General features: G+C 38.2%; 1 non-coding gene across 1 annotated transcript; it reads right to left on the bottom strand.

Moving 5' to 3' along the window:
- Nucleotides 1-19,069: 19,069 nt before the first annotated feature.
- On the bottom strand, nt 19,070-19,173 carry LOC112766438 (small nucleolar RNA R71). The gene has a single exon (XR_003184346.1). It is a non-coding gene; the product is annotated as a small nucleolar RNA R71 (small nucleolar RNA).
- Nucleotides 19,174-22,238: the final 3,065 nt, after the last annotated feature.

Below are 22,238 nucleotides of genomic sequence, written 5' to 3'. Positions count from 1 at the left end.
AGATCTTGACCTAGCAGGTGATGACTGCGCATCATGTTAGATTTTTCTATGCTTTTCCATACAAGAAATTAATGTTTTATGCTTAATTATTGAATGTTTTAGTGCTTAAGTAGTATATTTCTTTAATCTTTTGATTTAATGAATTTTGTAGGAAATAATAGAAAATGAAGCAAAAAAACACTAATAGAAGAAGCACACTCCCAAGGTGGCAAAAGAGTTGGAAACAAACTCAAAGAGGAGCAAAGAGGATTTGCAAGCCTGACCTCTTCACACTCCAACAAGAATAACTCGAGCTACAAAGCTTCAAATGAGGTGATTCTAGTGGCATTGGAAAGTAGTAGTCTAGAGATTTCCATGCATATATGGCATTATATAGTGGACAATAAATCTAAGGGAGAAAACTTATCCCAAAAGTGCAAAGATGAATATAGTATCAACCTGTAGTAAGGCCAGCTGACCTCTACATCTTCCAAGGAGAATAACTCGAGCTGTAGAGCTTAAAATGATGCGCGCTTAATTGTATTAGAAACTAGACATTCAGAGCTTTCCAACGATATATAATAGTATGGGGTGAACGTTAAGTTTGGGCTCCAGAAGTTGGTGCTAACTTTGTCCTCCAAACAGCGCCAAGAGCGCTCCGCTCTCACCAAGAGCGCTCCACTATCACCAAGAGCGCTACGCTTTTCTCCAAGAGCGCCATCCACCGCTAACAACACGACTATGTCTTCTTTAAAGAACCATAACTTGAGCTACTGATATCTAATTGATGCGCTTCCAGTTGCGTTGGAAAGCTGGCATTCATAGCTTTTCAACAATATATAATAGTTTATATTTGGTATGAAATTGGAACACATATAATGGGTATCGTTAAGGCCCAAAAACACTCAGCAAAAGAAAGCAGCACCCAGGAGAGCACTACTCGTGGATGTGATATATGTGAAGAAGCACACAAACGCGAGGGTTAAGCAGCAGCGTGGAAGTGACATTGTGCAATCCACGCGTTCACTTGGCGCTCTTGGCACGAACGCTACACTCGTTTGGAGATCGCTACCACGGGACGTGTAGGCATAAATCCCGCGTACACACAGATGCTCGAAATGCTGATTGACGCGCACGCGTGTGTTATGGATACGCGTGGGTGCAGGAGCGCTGATGAGAGAACTTTTGCATGGTCTAGAAATTTGCGGATAAACCCTCGTTGCAAGTATAGTTTCTAAACCTTCAAAAGTCCTTTCATACAAACGTTTTGGTTGTCACAAGTAACAAACCCCTTTAAAATTGATAACCGAGTATTCAAACCTCGGGTCATCTTCTCAAGGAATTGCAGGGAGGTATGTTCTTATTATTGGTTGTGAAGATTGTAAATTTGGGGTTTTGAGAAATTTGGAGTTTGGGCAATGTGCACAGGTATATTTTCAAGCAATAAAAATTAATAAATAACTGTAAAATAAACTCTTGGCAAGGTATGAAGACTGGAGGTCCTATCCTAGTTATCCTTATCAATTGTAATGAGAATTAGATTTTTCTCCCACTTTATTAACCTCTAACTATGAAGGTAAGTTAAGTGGATGAATTAATTCTTGAAGAATTCCAATTCTCAATCAACAATGAGTTTGATAACTCAAGAGTCACCAATTATTTAACCAAGGCCAAAAGGGAGAAAAATATCTAAATTAAATTGAAAGCAATCTTAAACAGAGCAAAGCAATTTTAAATCTGAATTACCTCAAATAATATTAATTAAGAACATCATAACATGAATGTAGCATAAGCCAAATAGGCAACATATCTAATACAAGCATTGAAGCATCTGAAAGTAAAAAGAGGAATATAAAGTAAAAGAACGTTGAACCTGGGATTGAGAGTCGCTCCTAAAACTAAGAGAAATCCTAAATCCTAATACTAAGAGAGAGGAGAGAACCTCTCTTTCTAAAAACTACATCTAAAACATGAAAAGTGAATTATGAGAGCCTCCTTATGAATGAATGGATTCCCCCACTTTATAGCCTCTAATTTGTATTTTTTGGGCCACAAACTGGGTTAAAAACAGCCCAGAAATCGCCCCCAGCGTATTCTGGTACGTACAAGTCGCGGAAAAGTGACGCGGCCGCACCCGCGTGACCCACGCGTTCGCGTCGCCTGGCGTCGGGGCAGCTATGGCAAATTATATATCAAATCGAAGCCCCAGACGTTAGCTTTCTAATGCAACTGGAACCATGTCATTTGGACCTCTATAGCTAAAGTTATAGTCGTTTGAGTGCAAAGAGGTCAGGCTGGACAGCTTAGCAATTTCTCCAACTTCTTGTATTCCTTCCACTTTTGCATGCTTCCTTTCCATCCTCTGAGCCATTCCTGCCCTGTAATCTCTGAGATCACTTAACACACATATCAAGGTATCTAATGGTAATAAGAGAGGATTAATAATAAGCAAATATAAGATCAAAGAAGCACGTTTTCAATCATAGTACAAAATCAGGAAGGAAATATAAAACTATGCAAATATTATGAATAATTGGGTAAAGAGTTGATAAAATCCACTCAATTGAGCATAAGATAAACCATAAAATAGTGGTTTATCAAGCGCTCCGCTCTCTTCAAGAGCGCTAAATTCTCCTGGGAGTGTTATTTTGGTTAAATTAATTTTCTTCCAAGCCCATTTAAACTACAAGCAAGCAAGCCCATAATTGTCAACCAATCAAGGCCACAAGAATCATCTAGAATACTTAATTCTAATTTGATTGTAATTTGTTTTCAATTTCAATTTCAATTTATAATTTAGGAAAGCGTATATAAAGGCATTAGTTTCATAGAATTGGTGCTATTCTGGATAGAGGCTGGAGGATTAGAGACTCCAAAGCTCTCTTGGAGGATTAGAGACTCCAGAGAGCTTAGTGTAGAATTTCTCTTTTGTATCCATGTTACTTTCTGCACTTTCTTCTTTAAGTTTGTATTGAATTCAATTATGCTTTTATGCAATTCTACTTTTCTGCACTTCTTCTCTCCTACAATTTTTCATTTGAGTTTACTTTGAGCTAAGTTTATTTTTATGTAATTTAATTTCCTGCACTTGTTCTGAGAGCGATGATCCTTTCACCACTTCATTAGGGGAGGAGCTCTATTATAATTCACATGATTGAATGAACTTCTTCTTCTTCTCATTTCGTTTGGGTATCTAAAGGATGTTCTCTATTTTGATTGAGATTCATTCACTCCGGAAGGGGGTTTGAATCTATTGAATGCTTGTGTGAGCCTCTGAAGGGAAATCATGGCATTAGAATTGAGGCTCTATCCTTCACAATTCTCTTGACCAACACTATTTGGGAGGAATTGAGGTCTTGAGAATTTGTGTGGCTTATGGATGAGAGACATGCACTTAACCTCTTCTCATGACAATTAGATCAAGGAATTGGCAAGATTGAATGTGATTAGAGAGATTGGATCGCCAAGGAATTGGGATCCAATCAATTTCAATCTGCCATAGATCTACTCATATGATTGAGAAAGAAGTTGAGACCCATTTGATTCATGATGGATTATGACATCTCCAATCCCTAATGAATTTCTCTTTTGTTAATTGCCCTGAGTTTCATTTAATTGCTTTGAGTTTACTGGTTCCTTTAATTTCCCAGCACCCAATCCCCATTTACATTTCCTGTAATTTATTTTTCATGCAATTTAAGATTCTTGCCATTTAAGTTTTCATAAATTTACTTTTAGCAATTTATAATTCTTGTAATTTACATTCTGTTAATCAATTTTACTCAATTCACCACTGTCAGCTTAACTAAATTCATCACCCAACTAAAGCTGCTTGATCCATCAATCCCTGTGGGATCGACCTCACTTCGGTGAGTTTTACTACTTGATGCGACACGCTACACTTGCCGGTTAGTTTGTGTAGAATCGATTTTCCCAAATCAGCAGGTCAATATGATCTCCCAGCATTTGACTGGAGTGCAAACTGTAGCTGGCAGTACACAAGAAGTATCTCCTAATGTAGATGCTTATGATCCTGATCAACCCACCATGTAGGAGGTGAATTACATGGAAGAACCCTATGAAAACACCTATAATCCTTCATGGAGGAATCATCCTAACCTCTAATGGAAGGATCAACAGAAGTCTCAGTATGTCTTCAACAACAATCAAGGTGAAAAGAACCAGAATAGGTTCAACACCAGACCACCATTCCCATCTTCTCAAGAGAATATAAATATCTCTAAGCAGAGCCTTTCTAACTTAGTTACTCTGATTTCCAGCCTCTCTAAGACCACTCATAGTTTCATAATTGAAACAAGATCCTCCATTAGAAATTTGGAGGTACAAGTTAGTCAACTGAGAAAGAGGATCCCAGAAACTCCTCTTAACACTCTTCCTTGTAATACTGAGGTGAACCCAAGAGAAGAATGCAAGGCCATCACCTCTGAGGTAGAGGCCAAATCTGGAGAGATTGGGAAGGCATTGAATGCTAGTGAAAAGCATATCACTGGGCGTTCAACGCCCACTCTGGCCGCAAGCCTGGCATAGAATGCCAGTGAGGAAGCCCTCACTGGGCGTTTAACGCCCATCCTAGTAGCAGAGATGGCATTGAACGCTAGCAAGGAAGCACTGCCTGCACGTTCAATGCCCAAATAGGCAGGAACTCTAGCGCTAAACGCTAGTGAGGAACCCCTCATTGGGCGATCAACGCCCAAACAGACAGAGAAGATGGCGTTGAACGCCAGCCAGGATACCCCTGCTGGGCATTCAACGCCCAAAATAATAAGGGGACTGGTGTTTAACGCCAGTAAGGGTGTACAGCATGGGCGTTCAATGCCCAAAGAGCCATCAGAGCTGGCGTTGAACGCCAGTAAAGGCACACTCGCTGAGTGCTCAATACCCATTCAAGAAATCCCTATCCAAGAACTAAAGGAAGCTAAGGCTCACATAGAGACCATAGAGGTTCCTTTACCTGCACTTCTACAATGCATGAGTTCTGATGAATACTCATCCTCTAATGAGGATGAAGACACTAGGGAAGAGCAAGTTGCTCAGTACCTAAGAGCTCTCAAGAAGCTGAATGCCAAACTATTTGGTACAAAGCCTCTGGAGGAAGAACCTCTACTACTTACCAAAGAACTAAATGCTTTGGTTCAGCAAAGGCTACCTCCAAAGCTTCCAAATCCTGGACACTTTTTGATTTCTTATACCATAGGCACCATGACCTTTGAGAAGGTTCTGTGTGACCTAAGGTCAACCATCAACCTCATGTCACTCTCTGTGATGGAGAAGCTGGGAATCTTTGAGGTACAGGCTGCAAACATCTCACTATAAATGGTAGAAAAGTCAATGAAGAAGCCATATGGCTTAGTAGAGGATGTCTTGGTGAAGGTTGAAGACCACTACATCCCTGCCAACTTCATAGTCTTGGACATTGATGCGTGAACATCTTTCCTACCTTTTCCTAGTGAATTTGAATTTAATTTGATGAGTTTAATCAAGAATTAATTATCTTTTAGCCACTATGGATGATACTTTGAGTCTTGTGCAATTCTATTTATTTTAGGTAGCATTTGGATGGATTTGATGGAGTTTTCGCAGAAAAAGAGAAGAAGGCGAATGATGCTGTCAACTCTGACCTCTCTGTACTCAAACCTGAATAACTCAAGCTACAGAGGTCCAATTAACGTGATTCTAGTGTCGTTGGAAAGCTAACTTTCAGAGCTTTTCAACAATATATAATAGTATATACTTCTTCTCCATGAATTCGGCCAAGGCTGCGCCTAACTTGAGATTTCTCAAGTTATGCGTGGATTATTAAGGAATCAAGTGGTCCCCAACCCTTTAAGAAGCAAGCACGCAATCTTCTATTAATTCTAATTTAAACTTTATTTTATTTAAAAATAGTAAAAAATATTATTTAGTTTTAGGAAATATATTTTACATTAATTAGGATTAGATATAAAAGGGAAAAGAATCTATTCTCTTCTCTTCTACCTCATTCCGCAATTTACAGTTTTTCAGAATCCTAGTTTTTCTCTCTGAACCATGAGCAACTAAACCTCCACCATTAAGGTTAGTGATGACAAGCCATCATATACCTATTTTTCTATGCTTTTTCATACAAGAAATTGATGAATTGTGCTTAAATATTGAATGCTTTTGTGATTAAATGGTATATTTTCTTGATCTTTTAATTTTATAAATCTTGTAGGAAATAAGAAGAAAAATAAGCAAAGAAGCACAAAATAAGCTAAAAAGGAGAAAAAAGAGCTTTGGGGTACACGTTGAAGTTGGGGCACACTTTGGAGCTTTAGGCCACGCTTTTAAAAGCGTGGCCCATGACCAAATCAAAGGAGAATAAGCAATCAACACACACTGCTCTGCCCTTGCCAAGGGCAGGGCAATATCATGATGAAACAAAGTGAGGTTGGAAGCAAATTTTTGCTAAGTTAAAATATGGGCGCTCACAGCATGACCATGCCTGATTCAAAGGGCTATAACTTGAGCTACAGACGTCCAATTGATGTGTTTTCAGTTGTGCTGGAAATCTGACATTCAGAGCTTTCCAACGATATATAGCAATCCATATTTGGCGTACAATTGAGGCATGAGTAAAAGGCATCTTTAAGGGAAAAAATAAGCGAAAATGAACCAAAGTGCTTCCACCAGGGTTCGAAGCTGGAGCCTCACTCCAAAGCAAAGTAGCGCTCATTATTCTGCTCTGCCCTCTTGGTGAGAGAAATGTCGTGCTCTTTTCATAAAAATTCAAGGAAAATTGTTTCCCCAAATGCTTTCACAAGGGTTTGAACTTGGGAACTCCCCTTGGCGTACACAAGCATGAGCATGACACGGCCAAGGACATGAGGCGCGCAACACAACATGGGCAAGGAGGACTTGGTGCGCAAGACACAATTGCAAGGCTCCATTGCCCTGCCCTCCACAAGGGCAGGGCAGCATCCTGATGCCCCTCCCAAAATTGGCACGCTAGTTGGATCCTTAGACAAGGCTTCCTTGCTCTGCCTTCCACAAGGGCAGGGCAGCCTCCTGGGAGCAAACACTCATGGGCCAAAATCCAACCAAAATTCCATTTAAATTCAATTCCTCTCCAAATTGAATCAAGGCCAACCAAACCCATTTCTCCTCAAATCCAAAGCAAGAAAAGCCCACATCATCACTCAAAGGCACATGGATCAATTAGATTAGGATTTTCATTTTAATTGTAATTTGTTTTAATTTTCACTTTGTAAAGCCTATATAAAGGCATCAATTCCATCTCACGAGGGGAGGCTTGCTCCATTGGTGAGTAGTAGTAGTAGATAGCTCTCTCTCTTTTAATTTTCCTTTCTGTTTGAATTTTGGATTGAGATTGAAGGAATTCTGTTTCAATCATTGATCTAAATTTTACCTTTGTTCTTCTTCTGTAATATTCTAAAAATCAAGGAATTGGATTTAAACCATACTTGCTGTTTCATTTACATTTCTTCTGCAAATCATTTTCTGTTTGATCAATTGAGATCCAGATCTGTTTCCTGAGCTCATTGCTTTTCTTGGATCCTCAAATTCTCTTTCTGCAATTTTTCATTAGAGCTGCTGTGATCTTGATTTACTTTTCTGCAAATTATTTCTCTGTTGGATCAAGCAAGGATTTGAGATCTAGACTTATTTTCTAGTCTCACTGAATCCCTGAAATCTTCAACCTCTCCTTTAGATTCTGCAATTGATTTGAATTTACTTTCTGCCTTACTTCTTCAAGCAATTGTTCTCTACCGTTTAAATCTGTTGCACTTATTTCATCTTCCACTTCTCTGTTTGATTGCTACTTATGCTCTCTTGTTTAATTTCTGAAATCCCAGCACTCAATTCCATTTTATTCTTCAAGCAATATACATTTCTTGCACTTTAAGTTTCTGTAATTTACTTTTCTTGCAATTTAAGTTTCAGCTATTTTACTTTCTTGCACTTTAAGTTTCTATAATTTTACTTTCTGCACTTTAATTTTCCTTGCTATTTTACTTTCTGTTGGCTACATTACATCCAATTTCACTTCAATGTTAGCTTGACTAAACTAATCACCCACTAAAGTTGCTTGATCCATCAATCCCTGTGGGATCGACCTCACTCTTGTGAGTTATTACTACTTGATGCGACCCGGTACACTTGCCGGTTGGATTTGTGTGTTGGAAATTCTTTTTTCCGCAAAAACACCATCAAGTTTTTGGCACCGTTGCCGGGGATTAAAATAGATTGATAATGATTAAATGAAGTGGAGGTCTAGATCAAGCACTTTTTCTTTATTTTTAAACTAACACACTAACTGTTCGAGACTTTGCCTTTACTAACTCTAACTGCACTCAAGTTACAAAGTGCTCTGTTTTAGTTTCTGGCTCTGTTTGTGTTTCTGCTTTTGTGACAGGAGGAAAGAGCAATGAATCCACACCTTTTGATCCTGAAACACTTTGGAAGTTGAGCAAGAATAAGGAATGTCAAGCTAGTGACATTAAAGGAGCGCTTGTTGGGAGGAAACCCAACCTGATGTAGTTTCTTTTCATAGCTATTTCAATAAAAAGGTTGAATAATTGGTCTGTATTGCAAGGAGCTATGTTTGGTGTTGTACACCAAAATAATTTAAGGGAGAATGAAGGATTCTAAGTTTGGTGTTCCACCAAAATCTCATTTAAGGGAACATTCTCACTTCCTGCACAATGCTAGCTCCAAGCAATCAGACAAATTATTCAACTATTTAACTGCTTTTTAGCTTTAATTCCATAACCTTTAGTAAGGACACAAGGTTTCACATATGGTTGATTTGTTGCATCAGAGGCTGTGGCAAACAATTAAGTTTGGTGTTCCCACACCAAAATAAATCCAAGAGCCACACTCAATTTATGCATACTAACCATGCACTTAAGGGCTTGAAAGCAAGCAACTTTTGAGAATTATGCAGGACATGAGTCAACAATTGAAGATATTATGCATCTTAACTTAAAGAGAACACAACAGAAGGAAGAATCAAAGGGCTGCAACTTCAAAGGTTGTATCTAAACTTAATCCTTGCTGCTGTGAAGTGTTTTGAATCTGGAAACCATTGTATGTCCTGCTAAAGTGTTTATCTAGTTGCAAGTGGAATTGTTTGTTAAGAATTCTTATTTGCATAAGTGCTTGTCATTCATCACTTAGCTTTAAATTTTGTTTTGTTTCCCATATGCTTGAATAAAAGAGAATGGTTTGAATTAGAAAGTAAATATCGTATGTTGCATAAGTTAGAATGGAAGTTAATGGTGGTATATGTGTTTGATTAAATGCATAACTCATGAAATAATTACTGCATAATATAATTTTCATTGAAGTGTGAGCTAGCTTGCTGTCATAAAGGTTCCTATCAGTAAAGAAAAATCCCTTGAGAACAAAAATAAAACAGAAAGAAAAGGAAGTAGAAAAAGCCAATGTGGCAAGAAAAACAAAGAATAAAGGCTGGACACCAATAGCTTGGACCCTAGGACACATGCCTGTGGTGTTCTTGTACTAGGATATGCTTGGACAAGTAAATTCTGAGGGGTATTTCAAAACCCGGTCACTTAGATCAACTGATTTGGGATGGCCAATTGAAAGTCCACAATAAAGAGCAACCTAGATACAGAACATTTAGTTATCCAAAGAGATGCTGGGCATCAATGATCCTAGGAGGAAATAGTGAGCCATGTGTCTGTGGTGGAAAGATGTTGAGTAAAAATAAAGTCAAAGGCTACTACTGCAACATTTGACATGAAGCCTTCAAAGAATAATAAGCTTGTTAAGCAAAATGAGAAAAGAAAAGTTAGCAACGGAGCAAGTAAAGAGTAAACCTTATAACAACAAGTTTAGTAAGCCTTTGAGGAAAAGTGTATATTATGTAACAGCAAACAATAACTGAGTTATCATTGTCTGCATAAAAACTCCATGAATCAAGTTCTGCTATATGCCTAATAAGGATATGTATGCTTTTTTTTTCATTTCATTTCCTCTTAATTTTGATGCTTGCTTGGGGACAAGCAAGATTTAATTTTGGTGTTGTGATGACAAGTCATCATATACCCATTTTTCAAGCTAATTTCACTTGTTTCACTAGTCTTTATGCACTTTCTTGCACTAGAATTAAGCAATTTATAGTGGAATTGCATGTTTTATTTGAATCAAACAACCACCATTTAATTGATGCTAACTCATGAGGTTTAAGCTAAATGTAATTGATTTTTAATTAATTTATAAGCCTTGTGAATTTAGTGATACTTTGATTGGTTGTTTTGATTATTTGAAGGTGAAGAAAAGAAGAAAAGAGGAAGCGTGGCTTAAGAAAGCGTGGCCCAAGGAAAAAAAGAATGTGGCGCATGGAAGGGAGGAAGCTACACTGCCCTCCAGGAGAGCACACTGCCCTCCAAGAGAGCAGCATAATGAACCAAGCTTCCAAAGAAATTTTGCCCTACCCTCCTCAAGAGCAATATCGGGCTCCATGCAAGAAAAAAATCAAGGGAAATTGTCTCCAAGTGCCACCCATGGGTTTCGAACCCAAGTACAAGAAGGAAAGAAGTGGCGCTACTCACAAAGGAAAATAAGCCAAAAATTGGCCGAAATGCTCCCAGTAAGTCTCGAACACGAAGGCTTCACGAAGAAAGCAAAGAAGCTGCACCACTTGAGCGCTACCCTGATGATGTCCAAGACTTGGCACGCGAAATATTTTAAGCGCACCATGGCAATATTGCCCTGCCCTCCACAAGGGCAGGCCAGCATCCTGATGTCCCACACTCAGCACGCACACAATTTCCCTGCTCTGCTCTCCACAAGGGCAGGGCAGACTCCTGGAAGCTAATTTCTCATGGGCTGAAAATTGGATTAAAAATCCAATTTAATTCATTTCTTCACCAAATCAAAAGCCCATCAAAATTCCAAAATCCAAGAATAGAAAGTGTATAAATAGGAGCTAGTTTTATGTAACTGGGGAGCTCGAGACTTTATTTTTGAATTTTCCTTTCTACTTGCATTTTAATTTTGAACTTTGGAATTTTTTAGAGAATTGGGAAGGAGAATTGATCTCTCTTCTTCCTGGTTCCTGCTTGAGCACTCTTTACTTTTCTTGCTTTGGATCTTGGGTGAAGAATTGAAGAACTTCTGTTTCAATCTCACCTTGAGATCTCTTCTTTAATTTTCTGCATAATTGAATTCTACTTTCTGTTCATTTCTTCTTCTTCTGCGATTTCTACATTTTGCTTTCCTTTATTTCTTTTGCAATTGTTCTTGTTGGATCAAGGAAGGATTTGAGATCTAGACTTGTTATCTAGTCTCCTCCACTCCTGAGATCTTCAATCACTTTTAATTTGCTTCAGTTTCTTTTACTTTCCTGCTCTTTAATTTACTGCAATTCTCCCCTCTCCCTTTACATTCCAAGCAATTTAGTTTCTGTTAATGATAAACCACTCAACCAATACTTGATTCGCTTGACTAAATCAACCACCGAACTAAAATTGCTCAATCCTTCAATCCCTGTGGGATCGACCTCACTCCCGTGAGTTTTATTACTAGATGCGACCCGGTACACTTGCCGGTGAGTTTTGTGTTGGATCGTTTTCCACACATCAGTTAGGAGCTCTGTCTATTGTATGGATTGATACTATTATTTTTCTATTTTAATTTATGTCTTGATTTATATTTCAAGAATTGTTTTTGTTCTTTATCTTATGAATTTGGGTGGAACAGAAGTATGACGCTTGTTCTAATTGAGTCTTGTATAACTTGGAAAATCTCTTTACTTGAACAACAGCTTGAAAATAATTTCTCCTAAACTTCTAATTATCTGGAATTAAAGGGATATGTGACATATAATCCTCTTATATTTGGGTAATTAGGGTTTTTGTGGCATATAAACTAGACTTGAACTTTACCCTCTAATTGGAAATAAGTGACCAAGGAATTGGCGGTTGATGAATCTTAGAGGAGACAAAAAAGGTCTAAGGAATTAGGGTTTAGTCACACATAGTTTTCCATGAATTAAATCTTGCATGATTAAAATAGTTAGTAAGAAAAGTCAATCCGAAAGATAGATAACTCTGAATCCTTAACTGTTTTCTCTATATATATTTCACCTCAATTTACTATTTGCTTTTTGATTCTCTAAATTACTGTTTAATGCTTTTGAACACTTAAACACTATTTTCTGCTTGTCTAATTGAGTAAATCACTTAACCGTTGTTGCTTAATCCATCAATCCTTGTGGGATCGACCCTCACTCACCTGAGGTATTACTTGGTACGACCCGGTGCACTTGCCGGTTAGTTTGTGGGTTATAAATTCTGCAACAGACATAAAAGAGGATGAGGATGACTCTATCATCCTAGGAAGACCTTTCCTAGCTACTGCAAATGCCATGATTAATGTGGCAAAGAGAGAAATGGTTTTCCAACTGGGAGAGGACTACATCTTGTTCAAGATGTCCAATCCCAATTCTCCCTCTGATAAGAAAGAGACATTGGTGTAACACCTAATGTTCTAAGCCTCTATTTCGATGCAGAGCTTTACAGCACCCCCAAACATCAATTCTAAGTTTGGTGTTGGGCAGCTGTCAACAAGCTCTAAGAAAAAAAGTACTAGGAAGAAAGTACCTAAAGGCTAGAAGGACAAGAAAGTCCCCACTGAAGGCCTCTCACCTGGCATGAGAGTTGTCCTCACTAAGAAGCCAGTCATACCACATACAGTGAGTCGTATCCTGTCTCTAGAGCATGTGGAGCTCATTCATGAGAAGACAGGAAGAAAGTTCACTTTAAGGGGCAAACTTTGGAGCCCATACTCACCTCCATAAGGAGCTAACCGTCAAGCTAATAACGTTAAAGAAGTGCTTGTGGGGAGACAACCCAACCTTACTTAATCAATTATTTCTATTTATTTTGTTTTTTTTAAAGTCATTTTTAGAATCATGATCATGTGCAGTAGTCAAACAAAGACAGAAATGTTCAGCAGAGAAAATAGAAAACTCTGGATGGAGTGTTACTGGCATTGAACGCAAGCCAGGGAGCACTGGCTGGGCGTCCAATGCCCCTAAACAGGCAGCATTGCTGGCGTTGAACGCTAGCCAGGGAGCAGACCCTAGTCGTTCAAACACTAGTGCAGAGGGCAGGGAATTTGAATTCCCTAGCCTCTTAGGACCAGTGGGTCCCACAGCATCTTCACCTACCCCACTTACTTTCACATTTTCCCATACACACTTTCCTATAAACCCTAGCCCAATCACACCCATATCACTTTCCCATAACCATCATAACTCGCACCAACCCCTACGCACTTCAAAATCAAATTTCCCTCCCAATAACCCACCCATGGCCGAACCTAACCCCTAACCCACTCCTATAAATACCCCTCTTTATAATCATTCATACACACACCTCTCATACACTCATAAACCCCACTTTGCCGAAATTACCCTCTCCCTCTATCTTCCTCTATTTTCTTCTTCTTCTACTCCATTCTTCTATTTTCTTTATTTTTTCTTGAAGTCGAGCAAAGTTTTAAGTTTGGTGTTGGAAAACCGTTATTTTTTTCTTTCCATTCCCATTCATGGAACACAAGGTTGGAGAATTGATAAACCCCAATTTTGTAGTTCATCTTGCATTTAATTTAGGGGATTTTAACAACTTATCTCACATTTATTCAATGAAATAGCATGGTTTTGTAATTCTCCCTAAATTTGTGCTTAAGAGTAAAAACATACTTTTTAGACCTTTAAATCGCTAATTTTAATTTACTTTAATTCCATTCGATGCCTTGATATATTTGTTAAGTGATTTCAGGTTCATAAGGCAAGAATTAGATAGAAGGAGTGAAAAGAAAAGCATTGAAAATGGATAATTCATGAAGAAATAAGGATTTGCAGAAATCTGCCATGTGACGTGTATACATGGCCCATGCTTACGCGTGGGAGAGACATCAGCCAAATGATGCGTATATGTGACCGCCGCATGCGCGTGGGAAGGAAATCTGCCAGGCGACTGATGAGCGGATAATTTATACGCTTTTTGACATTGTTTTTAGGTAGTTTTTAGTAAGATCTAGCTACTTTTAGGGATGTTTTTATTAGTTTTTATGAAAAATTAACATTTCTAGACTTTACTATGAGTTTGTCTATTTTCTGTAATTTCAGGTATTTTCTGGCTGAAATTGAGGGACCTGAGCAAAAATCTGATAGGAGGCTGAAAAAGGACTACAGATACTGTTGGATTCTGACTTCCCTGCACTCGAAATGGATTTTCTGGAGCTACAGAACTCTAAATGGTGCGCTCTTAATTGCGTTGGAAATTAGACATCCAGGGCTTTTCAGCAATATATAATAGTCCATACTTTATTCGCGTTTAGACGATGCAAACTAGCGTTCAACTCCAGTTCCACGCTGTATTCTGGAGTAAAATGACAAAAACACATCACAAACCAGAGTTAAATGTCAAAAACACATTACAACTTGGCGTTGAACCCCAAGAGAAGCCTATGCACGTGTAAAGCTCAAGCTAAGCCCAAGCATACACCAAAGTGGGCCCCAGAAGTGGATTTCTGCACTTAGACTTATTTCTGTAAACCCTAGTAACTAGTTTAGTATAAGTAGAACTTTTTACTATTGTATTAGAGTCTTGGTTATCCTGGTTCCCTCTCTGGGGCCGGAACCAATGAACACCTTTATCACTTATGTATTTTCAATGGTGGAGTTTCTACACACCATAGATTAAGGTGTGCAGCTCTGCTGTACCTCGAGTATTAATGCAAAGTACTATTGTTCTTCTATTCAATTCACACTTATTCTTATTATAAGATATCCGTTCGCACCCAAGAACCTGATGAATGTGATGATTATGTGATGCTCATCACCATTCTCACTTATGAACGTGTGCCTGACAACCACTTTCATTCTACATGCAAATAAGCTTGAATGAATATCTATTGGATTCCTTAATCAGAATCTTCGTGGTATAAACTAGAATCCATTGGCAGCATTCTTGAGAATCCAAAAAGTCTAAACCTTGTCTGTGGTATTCCGAGTAGGATTCAGGGATTGAATGACTGTGACGAGCTTCAAACTTGTGACTGTAGGGCGTGGTGACAACGCAAAAGGATAGTAAATCCTATTCTTACATGATCGAGAACCAACAGATGATTAACCGTGCGGTGACATCGCACCTGGACCATTTTCACTGAGAGGACGGACGGTAGCCATTGACAACGGTGATTCCCTAACATACAGCTTGCCATGGAAAGGAGTAAGAATGATTGAATGAAAGCAGTAGGAAAGCAGAGATTCAGAAGGAACACAGTATCTTCATGCGCTTTGATGAGCGGATAATTTATACGCTTTTTGGCATTGTTTTTATATAGTTTTTAGTAAGTTTGAGCTACTTTTAGGGATGTTTTCATTAGTTTTTATGTTAAATTCACATTTCTGGACTTTACTATGAGTTTGTGTGTTTTTCTGTGATTTCAGGTAAATTTTGGCTGAAATTGAGGGACTTGAGCAAAACTCTGAAGAAGGCTGACAAAAGGACTGCTGATGCTGTTGGAATCTGACCTCCCTGCACTCGAAATGGATTTTCTGGAGCTACAGAACTCTAATTGGCACGCTCTTAACGGCGTTGGAAAGTAGACATCCAGGGCTTTCCAGCAATATATAATAGTCCATGCTTTATTCGAAGAAAGACGACGTAACTTGGCGTTGAACGCCAAGTACAAGCTGCTGTCTGGAGTTAAACGCCAGAAAAACGTCATGATCCGAAGTTGAACGCCCAAAACACGTCATAACTCAGAGTTCAACTCCAAGAGAAGCCTCAGCTCGTGGATTAATCAAGCTCAGCCCAAGCATACACCAAGTGGGCCCCGGAAGTGGATTTATGCATCAATTACTTACTCATGTAAACCCTAGGAGCTAGTTTATTATAAATAGAACATTTATCTATTGTATTAGATATCCTGGATTGTATTTTGAATCCTGTGATCACATTTTGGGGGCTGGCCATTCGGCCATGCCTGAACCTTTCACTTATGTATTTTCAACGGTGGAGTTTCTAAACACCATAGATTAAGGGTGTGGAGCTCTGCTGTACCTCACGTTTCAATACAATTACTATTACTTTCTATTCAATTCTCTTTTATTCTTATTCCAAGATATACGTTGCACTTCAACTTGATGAATGTGATGATCCGTGACACTCATCATCATTCTCACCTATGAACGCGCGTGATTGACAACCACTTCCGTTCTACTCTAGGCCGGGCGCATATCTCTTAGATTCCCCAACAGAATCTTCGTGGTATAAGTTAGATAGATGGCGGCATTCATGAGGATCCGGAAAGTCTAAACCTTGTCTATGGTATTCCGAGTAGGATTCTGGGATTGAATGACTGTGACGAGCTTCAAACTCCTGAAGGCTGGGCGTGATGACAAACGCAAAAGAATCAAGGGATTCTATTCCAGCCTGATTGAGAACCGACAGATGATTAGCCGTGCTGTGACAGAGCATAGGAACGTTTTCACTGAGAGGATGGGATGTAGCCATTGACAACGGTGATGCCCTACATACAGCTTGCCATGGAAAGGAGTAAGAAGGATCGGATGAATGTAATAAGAAAGTAGAAATTCGAGAGGAGCATAGCATCTCCATACGCCTATCTGAAATTCCCACCATTAATATACATAAGTATTTCTATCTTAGTTTATTTATCTTTATTTTCTATTTATTCCATTAATCAAATTTAAATCAATAATCCAATTATACTTGAATCCACCTGACTGAGATTTACAAGTGACCATAGCTTGCTTCATACCAACAATCTCTGTGGGATCGACCCTTACTCACGTAAGGTTTATTACTTGGACGACCCAGTACACTTGCTGGTTAGTTGAACGGAGTTGTGTCCACACATAAGTGCCATAATAATGATTCCATACAACAACAAAGAATACTACATTGATGTGATCACAATTTCGTCCACCACGTTTTTGGTGCCGTTGCCGGGGATTGTTTGAGTATGGACAACTGACGGTTCATCTTGTTGCTCAGATTAGGTAATTTTCTTTTCAAAATCTTTTTCAAAAATTTTTCTTTTCTTTTTCGTTTTTCTAAAAATGTTTTTCGAAAAAATTAATAAAAATGCAAAAAAAAATTAGAAAATCATAAAAATCAAAAATATTTTATGTTTCTTGTTTGAGTCTTGTGTTAATTTTTAAGTTTGGTGTCAATTGCATGCTTTTAAAATTTCTCTTGCATTTTTTCGAAAATCTCATGCATTCATAGTGTTCTTCATGATCTTCAAGTTGTTCTTGACAAGTCTTCTTGATTGATATTGATGAATTCTTGTTTTGTGTTGTTTGTTGTTTTTCATGTGCATTTTTGCATTCATATTTTCCATGCATTAAAAATTTCTAAAGTTTGGTGTCTTGCATGTTTTCTTTGCATCAAAAATTTTTCAAAATTATGTTCTTGATGTTCATCATGATCTTCAAAGTGTTCTTGGTGTTCATCTTGACATTCATAGCATTCTTGCATGCATTCATTGTTTTGATCTAAAAATTTCATGCATTGAGTATTTTTGTTGTTTTTCTCTCTCATCAATTAAAAATTCAAAAAAATAAAAAAAATATCTTTTCCTTATTTTCCTCCAAATTTTCGAAATTTTGGGTTGACTTGGTCAAAAATTTTTAAAATTAGTTGTTTCTTACAAGTCAAGTCAAAATTTCAATTTTAAAAATCTTATCTTTTCAAAATCTTTTTCAAAAATCATATCTTTTTCATTTTTTTAAATTTCGAAAATTTCAAAAATCTTTTTCAAAATATTTTCAAAATCTTTTTCTTATCTTTATATCAAATTTTCGAAAATTAGCTAACAATTAATGTGATTGGTTCAAAAATTTGAAGTTTGTTACTTTCTTGTTAAGAAAGGTTCAATCTTTAAGTTCTAGAATCTTATCTTGTAGTTTCTTGTTAGTTGAGTCTTTTTAAAAATTAAATCTTTTTCAAAATATCTTTTTAATTAAAATTTTTATCTTATCTTTTTATCTTTTATCTTATCTTTTTCAAAAATTTTATCTTTTTCAAAATTTGATTTCAAAATATCTTATCTAACTTCTTATCTTCTTATCTTTTTCAAATTTTGATTTCAAATCTTTTTCAATCAACTAACTAACTTTTTGTTTGTTTCTTATCTTTTTCAAAACCACCTAACTACCTTTCCCTCTCTAATTTTCGAAAATATCTCATCTCTTTTTCAAAAATTCTTTTTATTTTAAATTTTAATTTTAATTATATTTTGTCTTTGATTTTTGAAAATTACTAACCTCTTTTTTAAAAATCATTTTCGAAATCTCCCTTCTCTTTTCTTCTTCTATTTAATTATTTAATTACTAACACTTCTCCTCACCTCTCTTCATCCAAAAATCCGAATCTTCATCTCCATTCTTCTAACCCCTTTCTTCTTCTACTAACATAAAGGAATCTCTATACTGTGACATAGAGGATTCCTCTTTCTTTTCTTGTTTTCTTCTCTTTCATATGAGCAGGAACAAGGAAAAAGGCACTCTTGTTGAAGTTGATCCAGAACCTGAAAGGACTCTGAAGAGAAAATTAAGAGAAGCTAAATTACAACAATCCAGAAATAACCTTTCAGAAATTTTCGAACAAGAGAAGGAGATGGCAGCCGAAAATAATAATAATAATAATGTAAGGAGAATGCTTGGTGACTTCACAAAGCCAACATCCAAGTTTGATGGAAGAAGCATCTCCATTCCTGCCATTGGAGCCAATAACTTTGAGCTTAAGCCTCAACTAGTTGCATTAATGCAACAAAACTGCAAGTTTTATGACTTCCATCTGAAGATCCTTATCAGTTTTTAACTGAGTTCTTGCAGATCTGTGAGACTGTAAAGACAAATGGAGTTGATCCTGAAGTCTACAGACTCATGCTTTTCCCTTTTGCTGTAAGAGACAGAGCTAGAATATGGTTGGATTCACAACCTAAGGATAGCCTGGACTCATGGGATAAGCTGGTCACAGCCTTCTTGGATAAGTTCTTTCCTCCTCAAAAGCTGAGCAAGTTGAGAGTGGATGTTCAAACCTTCAAACAAAAAGATGGTGAATCCCTCTATGAAGCTTGGGAAAGATACAAGCAGTTGACCAAAAGATGTCCATCTGACATGTTTTCAGAATGGACCCTATTAGATATATTCTATTATGGTCTCTCTGAATTTTCGAAAATGTCATTGGACCATTCTGCAGATGGATCCATTCACCTGAAGAAAACGCCTGAAGAGGCTCAAGAACTCATTGACATGGTTGCAAACAACCAGTTCATGTACACCTCTGAGAGGAATTCCGTGAATAATGGGATACCTCAGAAGAAAGGAGCTCTTGAAATTGATGCTCTGAATGCCATATTGGCTCAGAACAAAATGTTGACTCAACAGGTCAACATTATCTCTCAAAATCTGAATGGATTGCAACATGCATCCAACAGCACTAGAGAGGCAGCTTCTGAAGAAGCTTATGATTCTGAGAACCCTGCCATGGCAGAGGTTAATTACATGGGTGAACCTTATGGAAACACCTATAATCCATCATGGAGAAATCATCCAAATTTCTCCTGGAAGGATCAACAAAAGCCTCAACAAGGCTTTAACAATGGTGGACGCAATAAGCTGAGTAATAGTAAGCCATATCCATCATATTCTCAGCAACAGACAGAGAATTCTGAACAAAACACTTCTAATTTAGCCAATATAGTCTCTGATCTGTCAAAGGCCACTTTCAGTTTCATGAATGAAACAAGATCCTCCATTAGAAATTTGGAGGCACAAGTGGTCCAGCTGAGTAAGAAAGTCAATGAAACTCCTCCTAGTATTCTCCCAAGTAATACAGAAGAGAATCCAAAAGGAGAGTGCAAGGCCATTGATTTGATCAAAGTGGCCGAATGCACTAGGGAGGAGGAGGACGAAAATCCTAGTGAGGAAGACCTCCTAGGACGTCCTTCAAGCAAGAAGGAATTTCCTATTAAGGATCCAGAGGAATCTGAGGCTCATATAGAGACCATAGAGATTCCATTAAATCTCCTTCTGCCATTCATGAGCTCTGAAGGTTATTCATCCTCTGAAGAGGATGAAGATGTGAATGAAGAGCAAATTGCTCATTACTTAGGAGCTATCATGAAGCTGAATGCCAAGTTGTTTGGTAATGAGACTTGGGAAAGTGAACCTCCCTTGCTCATTAGTGAACTAGATACTTGGATTCAGAAAACTCTACCTCAAAAGAAACAAGATCCTGGCAAGTTCCTAATACCTTGTATCATAGGCACCATGAGCTTTGAAAAAGCTCTATGTGATCTAGGGTCAGGGATAAATCTTATGCTACTCTCTATAATGGAGAAGCTGGGGATCATTGAGGTACAACCTGCCTTGTTCTCATTACAACTGGCAGACAAGTCATTGAGACAAGCTTATGGGTTAGTAGAGGACGTTTTAGTAAAGGTTGAAGGCCTTTACATCCCTACTGATTTCATAATCCTAGACACTAGGAAGGAAGATGATGAATGCATCATCCTAGGAAGACCTTTCCTAGCCACAGCAGAAGTTGTGATAGATGTCAACAGAGGAGAATTAGTCCTTCAATTGAATGGGGAATACCTTGTGTTTAAGGCACATGGCCATCCCTCTGTGACAAAAGAGGGTAAGCATGAAGAGCTTCTCTCAGTTCAGGGTCAAGAAGAGCCCCCACAGTCAAACTCTAAGTTTGGTGTTGGGAGGTCACAACCAAACTCTTAGTTTGGTGTTAAGATCCCATATCCAAACTCTATGTTTGGTGTGGACAACTATACAACATTGACCTGATCACCTTGTGGCTCCATGATAGCCACTGTCAAGCTGTGATTGATGTTGACAAAGGAGAGCTAGTCCTTCAATTGAATGGGGACTACCTTGTGTTTAAAGCTCAAGGATCTTCCTCTGTAACCATGGAGAGGAAGCATGAAAAGCTTCTTTCAATACAGAGTCAAATAAAGCCCCCACAATCAAACTCTAAGTTTGGTGTTGGGAGGCCACAACCAAACTCTAAGTTTGGTGTTGAGAAGCCCCCACATTCAAACTCTAAGTTTGGTGTTGGGAGGCTCTCATCATGCTCTGAACATCTGTAAAGCTCCATAAGATCTCACTGTCAAGATATTGACATTAAAGAAGCGCTTATTGGGAGGCAACCCAATTTTTATTTATCTATATTTCTATTGTTCTTTTATGTTTTATTAGGTTTATGATCATGTGGAGTCACAAAACAATTACAAAAATTAAAAACAGAATAAAAAATAGCAGAAAAAAAGCACACCCTGGAGGAAGAGCTATCTGGCATTTAAACGCCAGAAACAAGCATCTGTCTGGCATTTAACGCCAGAAACAAGCACCAAGCTGATGTTTAACGCCAGAAACAAGCATCAAATTGGTGTTAAATGCCAGAAACAGTCTACATTTGGGCGTTTAACGCCAGAAACAAGCTGCAGTCTGGCGTTATACGCCAGGATTGCATACAGAGGGCATTTTACATGCCTAAAAGATGCAGGGATGAGAAATCCTTGACACCTCAAGATCTGTGGACCCCACAAGATCACCTCAGGATCTGTGGACCCCACAGGATCCCCATCTACCCAACTTCTCTCTTCTTCACATAATCCAATAACACTATACCCTTCACCAATCACCTCAATCTCTCTTTCCCATTACCCCTTCACCAATCACATCCATCCACTCTTCCCCATAAACCCCAACTACCTTCAAATTCAAAATCTCTTTCCCACCCAAACCCACCCTAAATGATCGATCCCAAACCCCTCTTCCACCACTATATAAACCCCTCCATCCTTCTTTATTTTCATACAACACTACCCTCTCTTCTCCCCCTTAGCCGAAACCCACACCTCTTTCCCTCTCCTCCATATCTTCTTCTTCTTCTTCTATTCTTTCTTCTTTTGCTCGAGGGCGAGCAACATTCTAAGTTTGGGGTGGTAAAAGCATAGCTTTTTTGTTTTTCCATAACCATTGATGGCACCTAAGGCCAGAGAAACCTCAAGAAAGAGGAAAGGGAAGGCAATTGCTTCCACCTCTGAGTCATGGGAGATGGAGAGATTCATCTCAAAAGCACATCAAGACCACTTCTATGAAGTTGTGGCCAAGAAAAAGGTGATCCCTGAGGTCCCTTTTAAGCTCAAAAAGGGCGAATATTCGG

The sequence above is a fragment of the Arachis hypogaea genome, chromosome 2 (genome assembly GCF_003086295.3).
Source record: "Arachis hypogaea cultivar Tifrunner chromosome 2, arahy.Tifrunner.gnm2.J5K5, whole genome shotgun sequence".
NCBI classification, from domain to species: Eukaryota; Viridiplantae; Streptophyta; class Magnoliopsida; order Fabales; family Fabaceae; genus Arachis; species Arachis hypogaea.
Note: the sequence above shows the minus strand (reverse complement) of the source record. Positions and strands in the feature narration are given on the sequence as shown.